Source organism: Tribolium castaneum, chromosome 6 (genome assembly GCF_031307605.1).
Source record: "Tribolium castaneum strain GA2 chromosome 6, icTriCast1.1, whole genome shotgun sequence".
Taxonomy (NCBI): domain Eukaryota; kingdom Metazoa; phylum Arthropoda; class Insecta; order Coleoptera; family Tenebrionidae; genus Tribolium; species Tribolium castaneum.
In genome coordinates this window covers 4,548,813-4,566,442 of record NC_087399.1, presented here as the reverse complement: position 1 = coordinate 4,566,442, position 17,630 = coordinate 4,548,813, and the positions used below count along the sequence as shown (strand labels likewise).

The window sequence follows — 17,630 nt, the reverse complement described above, 5'->3', positions numbered from 1 at the left end:
ACCCCATGGATACGTGACTAATCTCCATGCGGGGACATGTGTTCGATCAAATTCTACAAGTACCAAGTGGTACTTTACACTCGTGATATTTTAATAGATACGCGAGGATATAACATAATCTGAAGGCGATTTATCAAAAAGTACTAAAAACATGTTCTAGTCTTCCCAGGAGGTAATTAAATATTTATCAAGCCCGATTTATGACCTCCGACATGTTGAAACCAACAAAATTGTCCACAACGCGTCGGAATCCGATAAAAAGTTTAATTGGCGGTTTTGGTCGGCTTCTGTTTTGGCATTCGTTCTGTAAACAAAGGAAAGGCATCGAATCAGACGCCAATTCAAATTTAATGGATGGATCCTCGTGTGTGTCGTCCCTTTTGTCACACGATCGCGACAACTTTGTTTTTTTGCCGTTTTTCTGCTGTCTGGTGTCGACGAAATTGGATATGGGCAATTTTTTTGTTGTGCGGAGGTTGCTGGATTTACGATGTTTTTTTGGGAGGTTTTGGAAATTTTAGATGATCGTAACTCTAGAAGGACTCGATCGGCGACGAAGGCTCATTTGTTCGAGGCTTTAACGGTTGAGCTTGTTGATGCGCATGTAGCATCTGTTGGGTGTTTTTCACTTTTTTCACTGTTTTTTATCATTTTTAATATAAAATTATAACACTTGTATTTTAACAGTTTTTAATAAAAGTCTGAACGATTTTTTTTCTTCGTAATTTGATTTATACCTACAAACTGATCGGCATAATATAGAGATATCTACACATTATTGTGTAAGGAAGTTCTATAAATTGTAACATCAACCACTATCTTGACAGTTCAATAGAAAGATAGAAATGCATGATGGAATCGAAGATGAAGACAATCAACCGTAAAATCGAACAAGTAGTACCAATCTATGGGACAAAAAGTGTTTACAGTGGAAATGTTCTACGCTAATTTCTTTTCGTTTTTTTTTCGGCATAAAAATCAATAAAAAATTTGGTTTGCTTTTTTATCAAACCAGTCACTTAAAAATTATTCCGTTCTGTGACACCACGTAATTAAAATAATTACGTTGCGTTGTAAATGTAAAGTGGTTTTGTAAATTTTTATTGCTCAAGTGGTACTAGAAATGTACCAACTTAATTAAAAATTGAGCAGAATCTTGTAAGTCCATCAATTAAAATCTTGACTTGTTGGGTATGTGTAGGCTGTTAGAAAGCCGTGGCCGAAGAGACAACTGTCAGCTTCTATAAAGTGGTATCAGGAAGGTTTAATTTCGTGGCGTTGATTGCGCGACAAGTGAAGCATTCGCATGGTACTCTGCGGGTACCACCCATAGTGTCCACAGATGAGTTGCGATTGTGAATTAGTCACGTTATCTTGTCAGAAAATGTCAATTTGCATCGACAAGTCATCGTGTGCTTCACTTTTATCAAATTTATACGCTTCTCAGACTTCCATTTGAAAAATTTCCAAGAAGTCGTCTTTACAAGCTTGTAAATTGAACTGACTGAGCACACGATAACAAATGCTGCTTGCAGTTTCTCGGAACAGGACTCTGTCACTTTTGCATGTTTATTAATTTGTCTTAACAATGATAAAAAACGTTTTCAATCGCCAGACATTTGATCCGTCACGCCTAAGAAATTCCGTGTTAATTGTCCATCGGGAATTGAACAATTCGTCCCAAGAGAATCAACGTCAAACAAAAAGGTTCAAAACGATTTAATGGCATCCAAATTGTTGTAATCTTCGACTTGCTCAATTTACATACAGATAGTCGGAGTTATCTTTGATTTATAAACACAATTAGAGTCTCGTTGAGTACCAGATGGTACTTCGAGACTCAAATTGTGCAAAATCATTGCCGATCATGCAATTTCGCGCTCACACATCGCCATATGTTCCAAATTGAATTGCCCTAACCCAGAAACGTAAAATGGTCTGATTTCTCGTGGGCGCTTTGAGTACCATCGTGGTACTTATTCTGATCCACCGAAACGAATCTACAAAACGGAATTAATCTAAACACATGTGCGCCGACAGTTGTAAATGACACGCGCCTTGACCCGCGACTGCTGTGTCCATGGTACGACGTGGGCGTAGCCCGGCGTAATCTCAACCAACGTTCGTGTGGTTTTGCCAAAAATGTACGACGAGAAATCAGGATCACCCACGTCCTAGTTGTGCAATTAATAAAATTGAAGATACGGCGCTTTTAATAAATGAATAAATAAGTGATAGAAGTTCGGGCGGAGGACCAGATGGTCATCAGGTGAAAGAGCGTGGGCCGTTTTACGGACCTGGTAATGGGTACGTGGGCACGTGTCGTTTACCCATTGCTGAACTGTGACCTCTGTGTGGGGAATTTCGGGAAAATTTTACGGTCGGGGGTCATCAAAAGATCCTATCATTGTTTTATTTTGTGGTAAATTGTATTTTTTCTTTCAGGTAAGCAACTTTTTCTTGTTCTGGATCTGCAGACCATGATAAAGTAGTAAGTTTATCAGTGTTATAAATTTTAACAGTTTTGGGTCAATAAAAGTTCGGCTCGGACACCTGTGACCAAATTCGGTTATCGGAAACGAGTTATTGGAGAAAAGTCAATTTATTCTACGCTTCCACTAATGTATTTTAAATTTATTCGGTATATCTTAATGAAAATGCGGACATTGGTGAAAATCGATTCTATCAACTTTTTATTAAGTTAGAGGAAAATTATTTTGAGTGAAGAGGACTTTGAATAGTTTAAAGTGGGGTCTTGGAAATATCAGCATGTAATTTTGAGCCTATGTTAATAATTTTCTCTTGCACGAACAAGAATTTAACGGGTATCAAAATCACTTTGCCAGCGCTACCAGCTGAAGAGTTTTAATTTGAGTTCGGACTTCCTTGTTATTTTCTGTCAATTTAAAATGGGTATAATTGAAAACCTTTTAGAGTCTATAATCAATCCACGCACCAAAACTCGACTATATTTTCCCGCTTGAACAGTAGCTACCAAATACCATATAATCAAAGCCTTCCTCGTCTATTTTAATGGTACTAGTAAAGCGGATAATTACGGAGGACCTTAAAAAAGCCGTGATTTCGACTTCCCTGCCCAGGTACCTGTTTGAAAAAACCCTGAAACGACCGAAATAATTGGCCCTGTAATTCCTGAAACGCTCAATTAAAAACCTAACTAGACCGCTTAATACTGGATGCGATATTTATCTCCGAGTTTTCCCTCGTTTCCTATATACGAAACAAGAGATAATAATAGTTGACACGAACAGATGTTTGTGAAATATTTACGACGATGCCGTCGAAATCAATTTAAACTCCAATCATTGGAAAAGTTCAAAGAGCACCACCTGATCAGAAGCCCGAAGAACCAGATAAAAAATCGTTCAATTAACATAACAGTTTTGTAAATAGGTAATTTACAAAGCACAGTGGGATATGTAGCATTGCGATAACAAATAGTTATTTATCGTTCTTCAAAACCCAATTAAAAATAATTAATAACCGCGACTTTTACAACTCTATTAAAACGCAAGCCTCGAATGCGATAAATTCGCTTTTCTTTGCGGATTACGTACGTATCGGATGAGTTATTGCGTTAATCAGGAATGTGAAGAAGACGATTAATTATCTTGCCGAGGAAAATAAGAGAGGTTTTCGGTGTTGTGGAGGTTGTCCCAGTTGTGGAAGTGGGTGGAAAAGCGTTAACAGCTAATTTGTGACTTGGTGTTTTGTTGTAAATCGAAATTTTTACGATTCACACATGCTATAAGTCGGGAAGCCGTCAGCCGTGTCTATGAGCATTAAATCGCGCGAACAACCCACGCCGAAAAAGTCAACCGAACCAAAGAAATGCCAAACGGCATTCCGGGACACGGCGTTTGGAAGAAACGTGACAGCAAAATTGATTCGGATTTGTGTTATTTCGCCAAGAATTTGTGTGTAGTCCTCGGGAAAGATGTGCCCGTTCACTCCTTTTTTTATTTTTTTTGAATTAAAAATAAAGTTATTTATTTTTATTGAGTGTTTAATTTACACTTCACGGATACATGCGAATTGCGATTTATTTATGTTTATTGTTTTTGGTAAATGTGGCGTGGCTTTTGAAAGCTTGATAATGAAATTACAATATGATTATAGTGCAATTTAAATTTTATGACATGGATCATTACGTGTGATAAAATGTGATTTTAATACATTTTTTAGTGTTGTGCTGTGATGAGACAATGCAAGTAAATCGTAATCATCCTCACATGACGTTCAATCATAATTTTCGTAATTATTACAATCACAACGATAAATCTTTTGTGAAATAAAAAATTATAATAAATGATGCGAATTTAATTCAGGTTTTGATTTTTTTGGCGGCGTTCATGTTCCTGCTAATGAGTGCCGACAATTCCGACACTTTGCAAACATGTGACAGGAAATCGCGAAGGATAACTTCATCGAAAAGCTGGGAAAAAACGTCGAAAAAAGCTGCGTTTTGTTTGCACAATTTTTTCTTGTGTCTTGCTAGCTGCTTGAAAAATCTCCCAGCTGAGCATTTCCGACAGTCCGCGACAGATGTATGTCGGTTTTAAAAAAGCCACGACAAAAGCCAATTAAAGTTTGTCTTGTGATCCTTTTCTATCGACCGAATTTATTTTCAAACCGTCTGCGAATGCGATGCTCGTCACACGTTTCAGCGTTACGAGATCGACGACTATTTTGAGAAAAGTGCGCGGGTGAAGGCTCAAGATCGACCGAAATTATTGTTAGACGCTTTAAAATAAAAACAAAACAAATACCCGTAACGAGGGCCCAAAGTCCCGAATTAAAATGCCACGATCGTATCGAAAACTGGACGCAAATAATTGGCCTCACCACCAACCCTTATCTCCCTTCTCTTGGCAATAATTAATCTGAACGTGTGGCCGCACCTTTACGCCAACGATGTATCGCATGTGAACTACCGAATAATTTATGACGTAATTGCGATGTATATTTGCCATCATCGGCCATATGGTCGGGGGACAACAGGAAAAATTCACTTGTTAAATCTCGGCCTACACGTTGGGAGTGTTGACGCACGTGCGAATGGTTTTGTTGGTTCGGCGGGGGTGGATTTATGGACAGGTGGAGGAGGAACGCTGGGGATCAAGTGGAAGGTTTCAGGACAATTTCCGATGACCTAAATAGGGGCTGGGTAAACAGATCGAGCATAAATTGTGTTTGGAGAAGAGGAGTTTTAGTGGATTGGATTTGTTGGGAAAAGTTTGGAAGATGGAGTAAGGAAGGGAAATTACGAAATCGTGTTCTTTACGACCTTTGGTGGTAGTTATCCGACACCAACTACAACAAGCCCACGCAAAAATTTCACCTTTTTCCTTGTAAATATAAAATAACGTGTGGTCACCCGCGATATTACAAGCATTTTCCATAAAAAAACCGAAACCCGTTGTGTTGTTATCTTAATTATTGTGTACAACAACAAGCGAACTTGCAGGTGGTATGCAAATGGTGCTTTGGTGGTCCGATCGGAATAAGAAATAAAATCGAGATTTTAAAAGCTGCATTCCTACGATTAGAGGTGTTGAACCTTCTTGCTATTCGTCTTTGTTTTTATCGTGGGCGACCATGCATGCGAATAATTTTATTTTTCTAATTCCTCATCTTCATCGGTTCCATCGAAGCGTTTTGGACGAACCACCAGGAATTACCTCAACCTCGTTTATACGACCGTTTCTAGTAACGCATGACTACGTACCGCCGGTGTGATGGATTCATAAATTTTTTCCGGTCCGATCGAGCGAATAAAACGTATAATTGAAGCTGCATAATGCATGACCGAATCTGACAATTAAAATTGCTTTGCTTTTTTCATTTCGACAACTCGTCGACTATCCAGGACGTTTTTTATTAAATAAAACATGATGGATAATCTTTGGGAAATTGTTAAGGCTATTGCGGTCACAACGATTTACGTACGTATGCCCGCAGCAATTACTACTTGTTACATATTTACGAGGTATATTTTTGTTGTCAAATAAAATGATAGTCGTATATTATTATATTGTTACATATTCGTTGTTGTATTTGTTATGTAGATGCTTTACTGTGTGTTGGAATGTGCGTTTTTCGTTTTCCACTCGTATTTTTGTCACTTTCGACGTGGCTGAATTTACGAGTGTGCCACGGCATGTTTTCCTGAATTATTTTACAAATTAAAACCTCGACGACGTAATCGAACGCCGCATGAGTTGGTAGCTCTGACGATAAATCAACCGTTATTTACAAACAAAACGTTAAAACCGCCAATAAAAAATGATTTAACGTCGGCAATTAACGAATTAAAAGTTTTTCGTACAAAAATAAAAATTGGAATTGCGTTAAGTGATTGGTCGCCGTCGATAACGTCCAGAGTTGACTGGTCTCGGTGCCGGAATGGTCGTTGGTATCTCCAGGAGGCGAGCATAAATGTCCGCTTTACGGACTCACTCGTTAGATAATTAGCTATCGGACGCGATTTTAGGAGCGATAACGTTGGAGACGAACGACTACATGGAAAACGGGACGAGAAGAGAAACCGGAGATAAAAGCGAAACTGAGACGTGATTATTACGTCGCTGATACGTTTCCGGCGACCAGAGAGGTGGCAAAAAGAAGTCGTAAACGAGGATGCTGTTCCGATAAGAGCTAATTTAGATAAGTGGAAGTATAACGCGGTTCGACCTGGACGGGATAACCCTTTAAAGCAGCTGTTTTGTCATTAATTAAGCAACGGGACGCCCACTTGGCTTTCCTAAATATTCAGAAGTGGTTATTTTTCATTCAGGAACAGATTTACTAACACGAAGTCGTATGTTCAACATGATATAAAGTAACGTTCGAGGAGCATCAAATTTTCGGCCGTAATTTATGGGGACAGCTCAATGGAAATGCTTCAAGATAATTCAAAATTAAAAAAGCATTGTGTTGCGTATTTATTTTCCTGCGTTACCTGTATGGCAGGTAGCCTGCAACCATGCGGGCAACAACATAATCGAATCAGTAGAAAAGTAATTAAATTTATGTTTATTGTTGTCGTGTGACATCATCTGTGACTACAATGTAAGAAAATAATCAATTAATTAAGTCATTAGGAAAGTTGACTACATTGTTATCTCTTGTACTAAATAAACCGCAGAAACCTGACCTCAGCGGTTATAAAACAGCATTTAAATCGAACGCGAATTTGCATAAAGTTGCGGTCACTCTCACCCGAATTAAGGCTTAATCCATCCAATTGCCATCGTCCACAATTGATTGGACGTTTCCTGCATAAATCCGATGATGGTCCTTAATTTAACGACCACTGTGTCATCTTTCTCCCTTTCAATTGATCTAATTTGTCGGTACGATGCGGGTTATGGAGTCGCTCGAAACGACAAGAGGCTCCTTCCTGTTTCGCGTCGGATAATCTCGGAGCTATCTATATTTTTCTTAGCGATCAAGTGCATACGATGCGTTATCCGGTAGTTGCAAGCAGGCGTAATTATTCACCTTGTCGAGATTAGAAGTTATGTCCTGTTTAGAGGCGATTGACCAACGGCAGCAAGTCTTAATCGTACCGTTTTCTCGGCTGTTCCCAGGATTCGTTCTTGGAGATTATTTCCCGATAATGAGCAATTAGATCGGACTGTCTTATGGGAAAAGTTGGCCGGATGCGCGACGAAAAAGCGACAGGACGTTGAGGCGGGAACCGTGGGTTTTTCTTCAATTTGTTACTTTGATTCGAGTTTAGGCTGAGACCTTGCGCTTTTGCACGATACACCTGACTCGACACGTTTCCGGTGATGTGTATTTGACATGCCGACGAGAAGATAACGTCGCAAAGACCACAGGACGTAAATTAAAAGGAGGAATTGAGGCTGTGATTGAGCTGTTATTAGAGATTATGACATTTCGAGTGTGGAGGAAAAATTGTCGGAACATCCGATTGATAGAATGATAAGGAGCAGATGGAAAAGTAGATAATCGCACGAGACGGATTAAAATATTTTTCAAGTCCTGCTTTCTTAAGTCATATTTCATGTGGGAACATTTGAGGAGATAATTTTTCTTTCTTATTAAAAATAAATCGGATTTAATAAATAAATTACTATTAGCTGTCCGCACTTGTTTTTGCGAAAGAAGCACAAAATTTGTAATCGCTGCCGGAAGGCCTGCTTGTGAGATACCTAAATAGATAAATGGAATGAAAATGCAAATATAGGAGAAACCGGTATTAATCAAGAAGACACGTTGGAGACCGGAAACTTCAAATGCAATTAACACCAGCTCACATAGAATTCCAAAAAGTGCATAACTTTGTGGAAGTGGGTTTTGGGTTTTCAACAATAGTTTTCTTTTATTTTATTTCCCGATGGCGTTTATTTTCCGGCCGTGTTTATTTATCTAGTGTAATGTAATTGTTGTACCTATGACAGATGCCAAACATAAACCGCGTCCGAGCAAACAAAGTCCAAGTTCAGTGCCCCCAAACATCGATAAAATTTCGAAAACCGGGAAAGAAAAAACATTCCAACGTCGTCAAATCACTCACGTAAATACCATGTTGTAGGTGATATTTACATTTGACAGTGTACAAATTTACATTAATCTTTTATGGTGTGGGTGCAATCTGGTCGCGGAATTTATGTCTTAAAACAAAGATTTTGGAATTCGTTGGCTCGTTTCGTAATCTAATGGCAAATATTTGTGTCTCAGCTCGTATACATCAAGCTAGATTACGTTAATTGGGACATTTTCGTACGTATAGTTTCAACTCGGGTTATAAATCATAAAAGTCGCCAAAAATAGCGGGACGCACCTGGAGGGCGGTGGGTGGAGGTTTTCGGGGGCGGTCGTTGATCATCTTAATGGGAGATTTATCAAGTGGAATGCTAGGAGGAGGATTTGGCGGCGGTTCTATGGAAGTAAATCTTGTCAGGAATAAGTAAATCATCGGATTTTTACGGTTTCTGGGTTTTTTGCTTGTCGGGTTCGTGGTTGTCGACATTTTCAATGGAGCTCATTGTACGTTACATAAATAATTCATAAAATGGGACTGGAACGGGTGTAAATATAATTAGAGTATTTTTATCAACATTGCCATTGCAGCGTAATTGGAGTTGCTCCAAGTAGTTCTTGATTTTGAGACGTGATATGCCGTCAAGTTGTCAGACTAGACGACAATTAAAGGTCAAGGGTTGGTCATCAACTCGACTGACAAATCTCAATAAAAATTGATTTTTTTGAACTTTCAAGTCGAGCTTTAGCTGGACGCCGGTAGTATGTTAAGCTTCCTGGTGAGAAACCCGGCGGTAGTTCAATAAGTCGCCGCAGTTTAATACAGTTTAGAAGGGCCGTTACGAGCCATAAAGTATAATTAGCGCCGTTTGCAAATATTTCTCGAAAGACTATACAAGCTGTTAGTCCGCCTTTTCCTTTCAATTTACCACACCATAGTCGATTTAACACGATCGGTTAATTACGTCGGGTCTTGTATGCACATGTTGCGACGTCGACGAATGTAAAAGTTAACCGGTCGAGTGGTGTGGTTATTTAAGGCCCCCGTGAAACCGCCTCTCGCCGCATCAATGACGATTAGTGGACGAGGAAATGGCTTCACTCTCGTCGCACAGCCTTAGGACATCCTTAAACCTCGGCAAGATGTGAACTCGTTCGAGTTAATGTCTGCTTTTGCATCGCGAACGCAAGTGGTGCCTAGACGGCTCGTTGGGAATTTTTCCAGTCTAGCACCGGACTTTTCCGGGTGTACCTGGGGACGTTCGATTATGTATAGCGCGCCAAATCCCGTATGAACGCCATCAATTGCAGCCGCGCCTAAGCCGATTTCCGGATGAGTCGCCATCGTAAAAATCGACGATAATGATACGCTTAGATAATTGATGGTGGTTATGCCAAAGGTCGGCCTTTTTCACTCGATTTATAAAGTTGGGCGAAAATTACAAGAATCGCCTCCAGAATGCATGAATGAACCAATAATTACAAGCGACGTGTGGGATTTCCAACACACCTGCGTTTGATTTTTCATTGGTTTCCCACAAATTCGTTTCTAATATTTACGGAGGTGGAGCATGACAGGTGTGACTCGCGAGCTCGCTTCTTTATTAATATTCAAATTGATTTCTGTGTACGGGTTACATTAGCACTTGATCGAGTGTGGGTCGCTCTGTAAAACTTTCGTCTCCGTATGGTAATTTTTAAAACAGGGGAAGGATGATGGTAAAGGTGTACAAGAACTAGTTCTTATCGTTGGATCAGCGCCGGGCTTTTCAACCTTCACGATTTTGAGATTTTAACACTGTGATTTCGAGACGTTTCGGTTTTATTTTAACCGGAGTCGGGTTTTTATCGTCGAATTGGTCAGTTTTTGCCTTGGGCGACTGATGGAAATGTTGGACATGGGGGAAGCTTAGTCAAGGACACAAAAATATTTATTTATGTAATAGGAGAGGTTCAAAAGATGAGTCTTGTGGGACGCTTTTGAAGAAGAGAGCCAAGGAAATAGCTTGTAAGGCTGATGATTAAAGAGGTTTGAATGGTAATTAGTCTCGAACGCAGCATACCTTACATTGTGGAATAATTAAATGACAAATGAGCAACAGTCTTATTCAAATTATTATTAATTGCGGAGAAATTTCCCCAACACCTGGGGAATTTTTTAACTGTACCTACGTTTAGCCCGGCTTATAGGTTTAGACTAGTTGTGAAATGTTGGAATGTGAATGGAAAATTGGAGAATTGTTATTATATTGAAATACGTAATAATTGTTATCGCACGACACGTGCATTGTGTCCTTACGGAGCATGAAGATTTTTCCGATAACAGATTTTGTAATGTTGATCGATCCACATCGTTATCACTCACCTTTCCAATGTTTACAAACTGAAACGATGCGCAATTCGTGTTGTCGTGCTTTGATAACGGAAACAAGTCAACAACTCGCGTTCCTTTTACCTAGCAGAAGAAAATAAACATCGCCCAGATGCACCTTATCTAATCCCACGGAATTAAGTTGGTGTGAGGAATAAAGCGGACCGTTGCAGCTGGTGTCCGTCGTACCTGAACGAGGGTGTATTTTCAAAATGAAAAGAATAAATCCCAACACCTGTGCTCCTTCTACGAGGTCCTTTGTGTCTCTCTTATTATGATTTCGAGGGACGCTTTATGTTAGTTACCTGCAGGTCCTCTTGTATGTGCGCGATTTATTCACTATTCAGGCGAGTTTCTCGGAATGAATAAAAGCTTTCATTTTGGGAACGAGTTTGGGGAACGTGTAAGTTTAACCCGTATTCCGTCAAAACTCGTTAAAACAAACTCGGCTTCTTTTGCATATTCATTGAGCCGTTCTCATTCATAAAGTTGCTGAACTTTACTCTTCGCGACTGGGAAAAAAGGAGAAGTACCGAGACGTGTAGGAGTTACACATACATCCTGTGTACACCGAAGGACAAATATTGACTTTGAATCATGCACGCATAACTTAACCGAGCCTTCGAGCCGATGTTTGATCTGCGTGTTCGAGCATCTGTTTTGTCTTGATTAGTTTTTACAAGAAATAGCTCAGAATGGCCGTAGGTGGATCGAGTATTGCGCGCTACCGGCGATCACTTAAAATCGCCATTTCCCACGATCGATTCGAATGGGAAAAAAGTTTATCGTTCGTCACGTTGCAATGGTTCGTTGTTGTGACATTTATGGTCGATTGGAATTAACAAAGTCGTCTCGGTCTCGGCTAATGGCGATTTCAATTTCTGGGAGACGAGAGATGCGGCTGTGTCACTGCGTTGATGATTGATGGGAACTTACTTAAATATTTACACCATTGGCCTGATTATTGCTTCGGTATACAAGAATTCATTCGGTGGTTGTAACACCTGGAGGGGTTCAGGTTTGTTCAACTCACCAATGCTAATGGATACAAATCGAAAATACAAATATCTTGGAAGTGTCAGGAAAAACGGAGAAGTACTGACATCTGCGAAACTGGATTTGCAGGCGTAGGGGAAAAATCGTGAAAGATAAGCAGAAGAAGCTTCAGCGTTTTTAATAGATAATTCCAACTGCATCGTTATTTAAATATCAAGTTTAGATATGGAAAATTTAATACTTATGGGAAAGATGATTATTTAACACAGAGAGAAATAATAATAATCAACGTTTGTCACGACAACTATTTTCCGGTCATTAATTAGCGTAACAGGATGCGTTTGGTGGAGTAATTAAACACCTCATTCAAATTTAGTGCTGATTAAAAATTGAGACGGAAATAAGCGGTTTTTTAATATAAAAAAACATCTATTATTATTTATTAGACTCCACAACTGGACAAATTATTGAGTACTAGATATTTCCGTTTGTTTATTTACAGTGTGTGCGCATCTTGCGAAAAACCAAAGAAGATATATTACGAATTGACAGGTGTGATTAATAAAGCTATAGACACGTCTGACCTGATTATTTCAGGTATATAAATCAAGTATCAAAAGATGAATTGATAAATGATGAAACGATACTTTTTCGACGTTAACGATTTTTGCTTGTAGCGCTTTAAACCTTATAAAGTAAGATATTATTATTAAATTCGGACATAGATTGGAAAGTTTTGGACACGCCTCATATTTACACCTCTGTTTTTTAAATAAAGTCATACAGGGTGGAAGGATTGAAAAATCCACCCAGATTTAATTTATTGAAGTGTGGTCGGTAGCGCGTCCCGAATTTTTTCGCGGCAACATTTGTGAAATCCGAGCGCGTCCTGGTTCGGTTTCGAAAAATGGTCCCAACATCTGGCCGTTCCTTAGCGCAAAATAAAGCAACACCTGTTTGAAGCCATGCTGCTCCCATTTATAGTCATACTGGAAAAGCATGGGAACTTGTTCGTTAAAAACCACACACGCTCGTTTCATAATCTTGATCTTGGAAGGCACATCCAGCTTTATTTTTGTGCCTTGTGGTGACAGTGTTGTAAAACCGGATGCAAATCACCGGTTATCGCGTTTAAATTTCAACAAAGCGCCCAAAAGTAACGCGATATAAAGAAAGAAGTCGTACGGTTGAAGTCGGGTCTTGCGGTATTTATTATCCTGCAAGCGCTTCCTTCGGGTGGATGACAACCTTGCTGTAGAATCCATTACCGAGAGCTTACCTTGAACACGTTTATACCCAAATACGTAAGAAGAAAAGAAGAACTGCAGAGAATGCGTAACGAGCCGACGAAGAACATCTCCTATTTTGGCTCTAGGTTTAATCGAACGTCTAACCTAATAAGTGAGAGACGCCAATCAAGGACTAGATGGGTCGTTGGGTCCCTAATACGGGATAATGTTTACGAAACGCCGTTCCCGAATAAACACGTTCACGATTCCACCGGATGGGACTTTGTTGTTCTAAAAGGGGCTGAATAAATAAGAGGGAAAGTCGACGACATCTGGGATCGTGTCGAGATCGAAAACAAATGTTTGTCTCCATAATTAGGAGGTCTTGTGACCGATCACGTTCCATGATTTTTCCAAAAAGGACAATGGAGCGAACTTGAAAAGGAAATGCTGGCGTGGTCGATCTGTTTGCAACTCGTACTGGTTTTGATGGGAATAACGAAATACCATCGTAATTTATGGATCAATTTCATTTTTTAGTCGGCGATAATTAAATTTGCTAATAATTTATTAATGACTTCAGTAATGGCAAGTTAATGAACGTCGGCTCTGTGAACTGATCGTATTACACATTTTTACTCGTCGGATTAGAAAAATAAATTACTAAAAGACCAGAAGGTGTGGCTGTTTTTTAACTTTGACATTCTTGATTATGTAAAGTACACGATACCACTTATCAATTTCTGTCTTCTACATGGCAACGTTTCACATCGCCATCAAGTCAGCGAAAAGTTTTGCGTTTCGCAGCATCAGAATCAGCAAAAGTTTAGTCTAGTTAATTTTTTTATTTTGTTATCACTTGGCCGATCAATTTGTTTGAATTTTGTATTGTAAATATTACTAATTGAGTATAAATAAAATTGCAAATAAGTGTAAACAAATTTATGAATGTAGCGAAGGCTACTGGGGTTAAAAGTCACAAAAGATAGGACTTTTTAATAAGATAAGTAAAACATTTTTGTGTTTGAAGATTAAACGTGTGAAGATGTGTTAAGTGTTGGTTTAGTTTTGTAAAAAATGTTTGATTTGTGAAAAATATATCAAGTACGTAACCATTTTTTTTCACTTATTTCTCATTGTATTTGTTCTGCGATAAAAGCGAAATTTTGCAAAGTAGATCAATATTCGATGATATTCACTCGTGTAACAGTAAATTGAGAAATTTATGTTAATCCAATACGCTTAGGTCGAAGAAAGAATAAATAAATACTTATTATTAAATAAAAATTGTAAACATATTTGAGAATTCATAAAAGTATGCTAATTTCCAAGTTTGAATCGTTGTTTGCTTGTATGAATTGTATGTGACACTTTTTCTACCTTTGTTTAAAATATTTTTTCACATGAATATAATAAAAAGAAGTCTTTAATTTTGTGTCATTTATATTCAGCATGTTGAATGAAAACGGAAAATTTACCAATAAATGTTTTGCGTTTGCTAATATTGTTTTTATCTGCCTAATCAACTGTGGCAATGGAAATACGTAAAAATGTAAATAATTTTTGACGTCACGCAGGGATTTACTTAACACCAGTTCTGTTTACTTGCGTTAAAATTTACATTAATTAATACTTTCATTTTTTAAATAATAATCTTCTGAATTAATCTATTAGAAATTACGCTGATGAGGCGCCTGTTTAATTGGGAAAAATCGCTAATACTCTAACCCTGGATAATTTCATGGGTCCGTTATTAATTAACCATCAAATCGGCGTGAATTTCGCCCAGACCTCACCCTAATGGCACCACTTATTAATTTAATTGATACATTTAAGTTTTAATTTGCGTTAGTCGTGTGACTCCACAATTCCCGTAATGTCTGGCGCATATCTTCCTGCCTAATTAAGTTTTTCTTGCGGTTCGGAAGTGTCGTACTGGTGCGTCAAAGCGACTGCTTTTCGCGACCAGCAGACGACCACCGGACTTCCATCCACCATCTTATACGGAAGAAAAATCCTCGCCTCAACACAGCCGAAGAATGTAAATTCTCGCCGTTTTCTATATAAAGAGTATGTGTGTCTGTGTGAACGTCGTTTCGTACCAAAGCGAGCGGTTTGAATTACGACTCCAGCGTCTTTTTGCCCTTGTGGTTGCGAATATTTTCGCCAAGTTTGGAGTCGGTAGTGCATCAAAAGCCGCTGTTATCTCGCAAAGAAAGAGACACCTGCGATTTAGCGCTTTCGATTGTTTTGCTACTTGTTGTATATGGATCGAAAATAAAACGTTTAATGAGAGAACTTGAACGGTTATTAATAAACCTGACCAACTGCTCCTCTGATATTATGACGAATTGAGATTAATGACTTCCGTGCCTAATTTGGGTGGATAGAGGCGAGATTGATGGCTAGGATTGCCACTTTTTCGAAAATTTGCCGGTGAAAAATGACAAAAATCTGCTCGGTATATCGTGTGTTTTTTGTTTTATTCGATGGAAATAGCAGAGGATCGTAACTAGAGACTTGCGGAACACCGGCGTAATTAATTAAAATAAAATACGATTCGAGGATTTTTATCATAAAAATGTGCTTTTAATCATCAAGATTGGCTTAAGTTACTTATTACAAGGTTCCATAAAAAGCTAGTCGCGAGGAACTGGTAATAAAAATTCGAATAATTTTTATTTCACTGATGAAAACAACTTTTGGTCCAGATAAGGACGAGCAGCAATAAACTTATCTTTTTTCCGTGTATGAATAATTTTTAAATAAATATGAAGTAGTTGCCTAAAAATTTATGGGATCTTTGGGTTTAGCCAAAAATTGGGCAACTTGAACTGTTAGCGCCTCTTTTCATTTAGGGGTTTTTGTAATCTTTACTAAGAGATAAGAGTAGTAGTAGTAGTCGAGAAGCGATCGGGTGGCAGCCACACGCCGCATTTTACAGTGCATTTATTAATCGTTAATTTAATTGTGCCGTACCGTCAAGGTTCTCTTTTTTTTCCTATTCTTCCTCTTTCCTTACTTCTTCCTTCTTACATCGATCTGCACTTTGACGGACCACTCGGTAAGTTTTTTTTTTTGTGTTGTTTTAAATAGCCTTTCTTTTACGCATTAACATTTGGTCCTTCGAGCCACCGGATCTTCGTTTAGTTAAATCTAGAGCATTGGTATCGCTATTTTTGGAACGCGTTGTTGCAAAAACCCTTCGCTTATCGAGTTATCGCTTTAGCTTATCTCTTGTCGCTGTTGCTCGCATACGTCCTCGCTTATTAGAAATTCGTTTAAATTTATCATGGCTCCAACTAAAGAGAATGAATTAAAGTCTCTTCAAGGCAAGCGTCAATCACTTTTTTTGAGAATTCAGCGTTTATATAACGACTCTAGAAACCTGGATGATGAGACGGTTTGCAAAAACTTTAAAATTAGATATAATACACTAGAAGAAACGCGCCGATTGTTTAGTAATTGCATTGATTCGATAAATTTATTAAGTTTAGAACTCGACTCTGACTATACGCCTAGCTTTGCTGAGTTGGAGGCGGTGGACGAATTATATTGTCACATTGTAGAAGCAGCAAAAAAGGTTTTTACAAAAACTGAAAATTTGCTCAAGCCGGTGAAAGCTATAGCAAAATTGCCCAAGATCGAATTGATGGAATTTTCAGGGGAAATGTCCGATTGGCCAATTTTTTATGACACGTTTAGAACTTTAATACACGAAAATCCCGATTTAGACGATATTACTAGAATGCATTACTTATTGGGAAAATTGACGGGTAAAGCTTTGCTGGTTTGCTCTGGAATACAACCAACAGGAGCAAATTATCCCATCTTATGGAAAGCGCTCGTAGAAAAATATGATGATAAACGTCTTCTGGCTAATGCTTATTTGTCGCAAATTCTTGACTTTAGACCTTTACAAAATGAATCGGTAGTTTGTTTAAATACATTTTTGGAAAAGTTTGATACAGCGGTGAACGCTTTGAAACAAGTAGACATAGAAAATCTTTCGGACTTTATTATAAGTTCAATCGCACTTTCAAAATTAGATGGTCAAACTCGTAGACATTTTGAGCTGTCACAGAAAAAATCTGAAATTCCTTTGTACAAGGAAATTGTCGACTTTGTAAAGGATCACACAAAAATCTTAGCTTGTACTTTGAAATCAACTGCTACAACAGCCAATCGAACGAACTATAGCGCTCCTTTCAGTAAACCTAGTAGAACCCATTCGCTTGTTGTTAGTAATCGCGCATCGAATAATATTTGTCCAATTTGTAACGAGGCTTCTCATTTAGTTTATCAGTGTGCGAAGCTTTTAAAGTTAGGTCCCTTGGAAAGATATCAATTAGTCAAAGATAAAGCTTTATGTTTAAATTGCCTTAGTCCGAAACATAAAATAATCGCTTGTAAATCGACAACCACTTGTAGTTTGTGTCGAAAAAGACATCATTCTCTGCTTCATTTTGATAAACCGCACATTGAGACATCAGAACAGCCTG

At 38.4% G+C, this 17,630-nt stretch overlaps 1 protein-coding gene and 1 long non-coding RNA gene across 4 annotated transcripts in view; both read left to right on the top strand.

Moving 5' to 3' along the window:
• The window catches only part of tkv (thickveins), a 66,316-nt gene that overhangs the window by 29,618 nt on the left and 19,068 nt on the right, over window positions 1–17,630 (top strand). The window contains exon 2 of one of the 3 annotated variants that reach the window (XM_008198857.3): window positions 2,446–2,491. The exons of the other annotated variants lie outside the window; for them this stretch is intronic. The gene's annotated coding sequence lies outside the window, so the exon portion shown is untranslated. The remainder of the gene's footprint in view (window positions 1–2,445; window positions 2,492–17,630) is intronic. 3 annotated transcript variants of the gene reach the window in all.
• LOC135266476 (uncharacterized) lies at window positions 7,944–9,111 on the top strand. The gene is made up of 2 exons (XR_010334534.1): window positions 7,944–8,772; window positions 8,824–9,111. It is a non-coding gene; the product is annotated as an uncharacterized LOC135266476 (long non-coding RNA).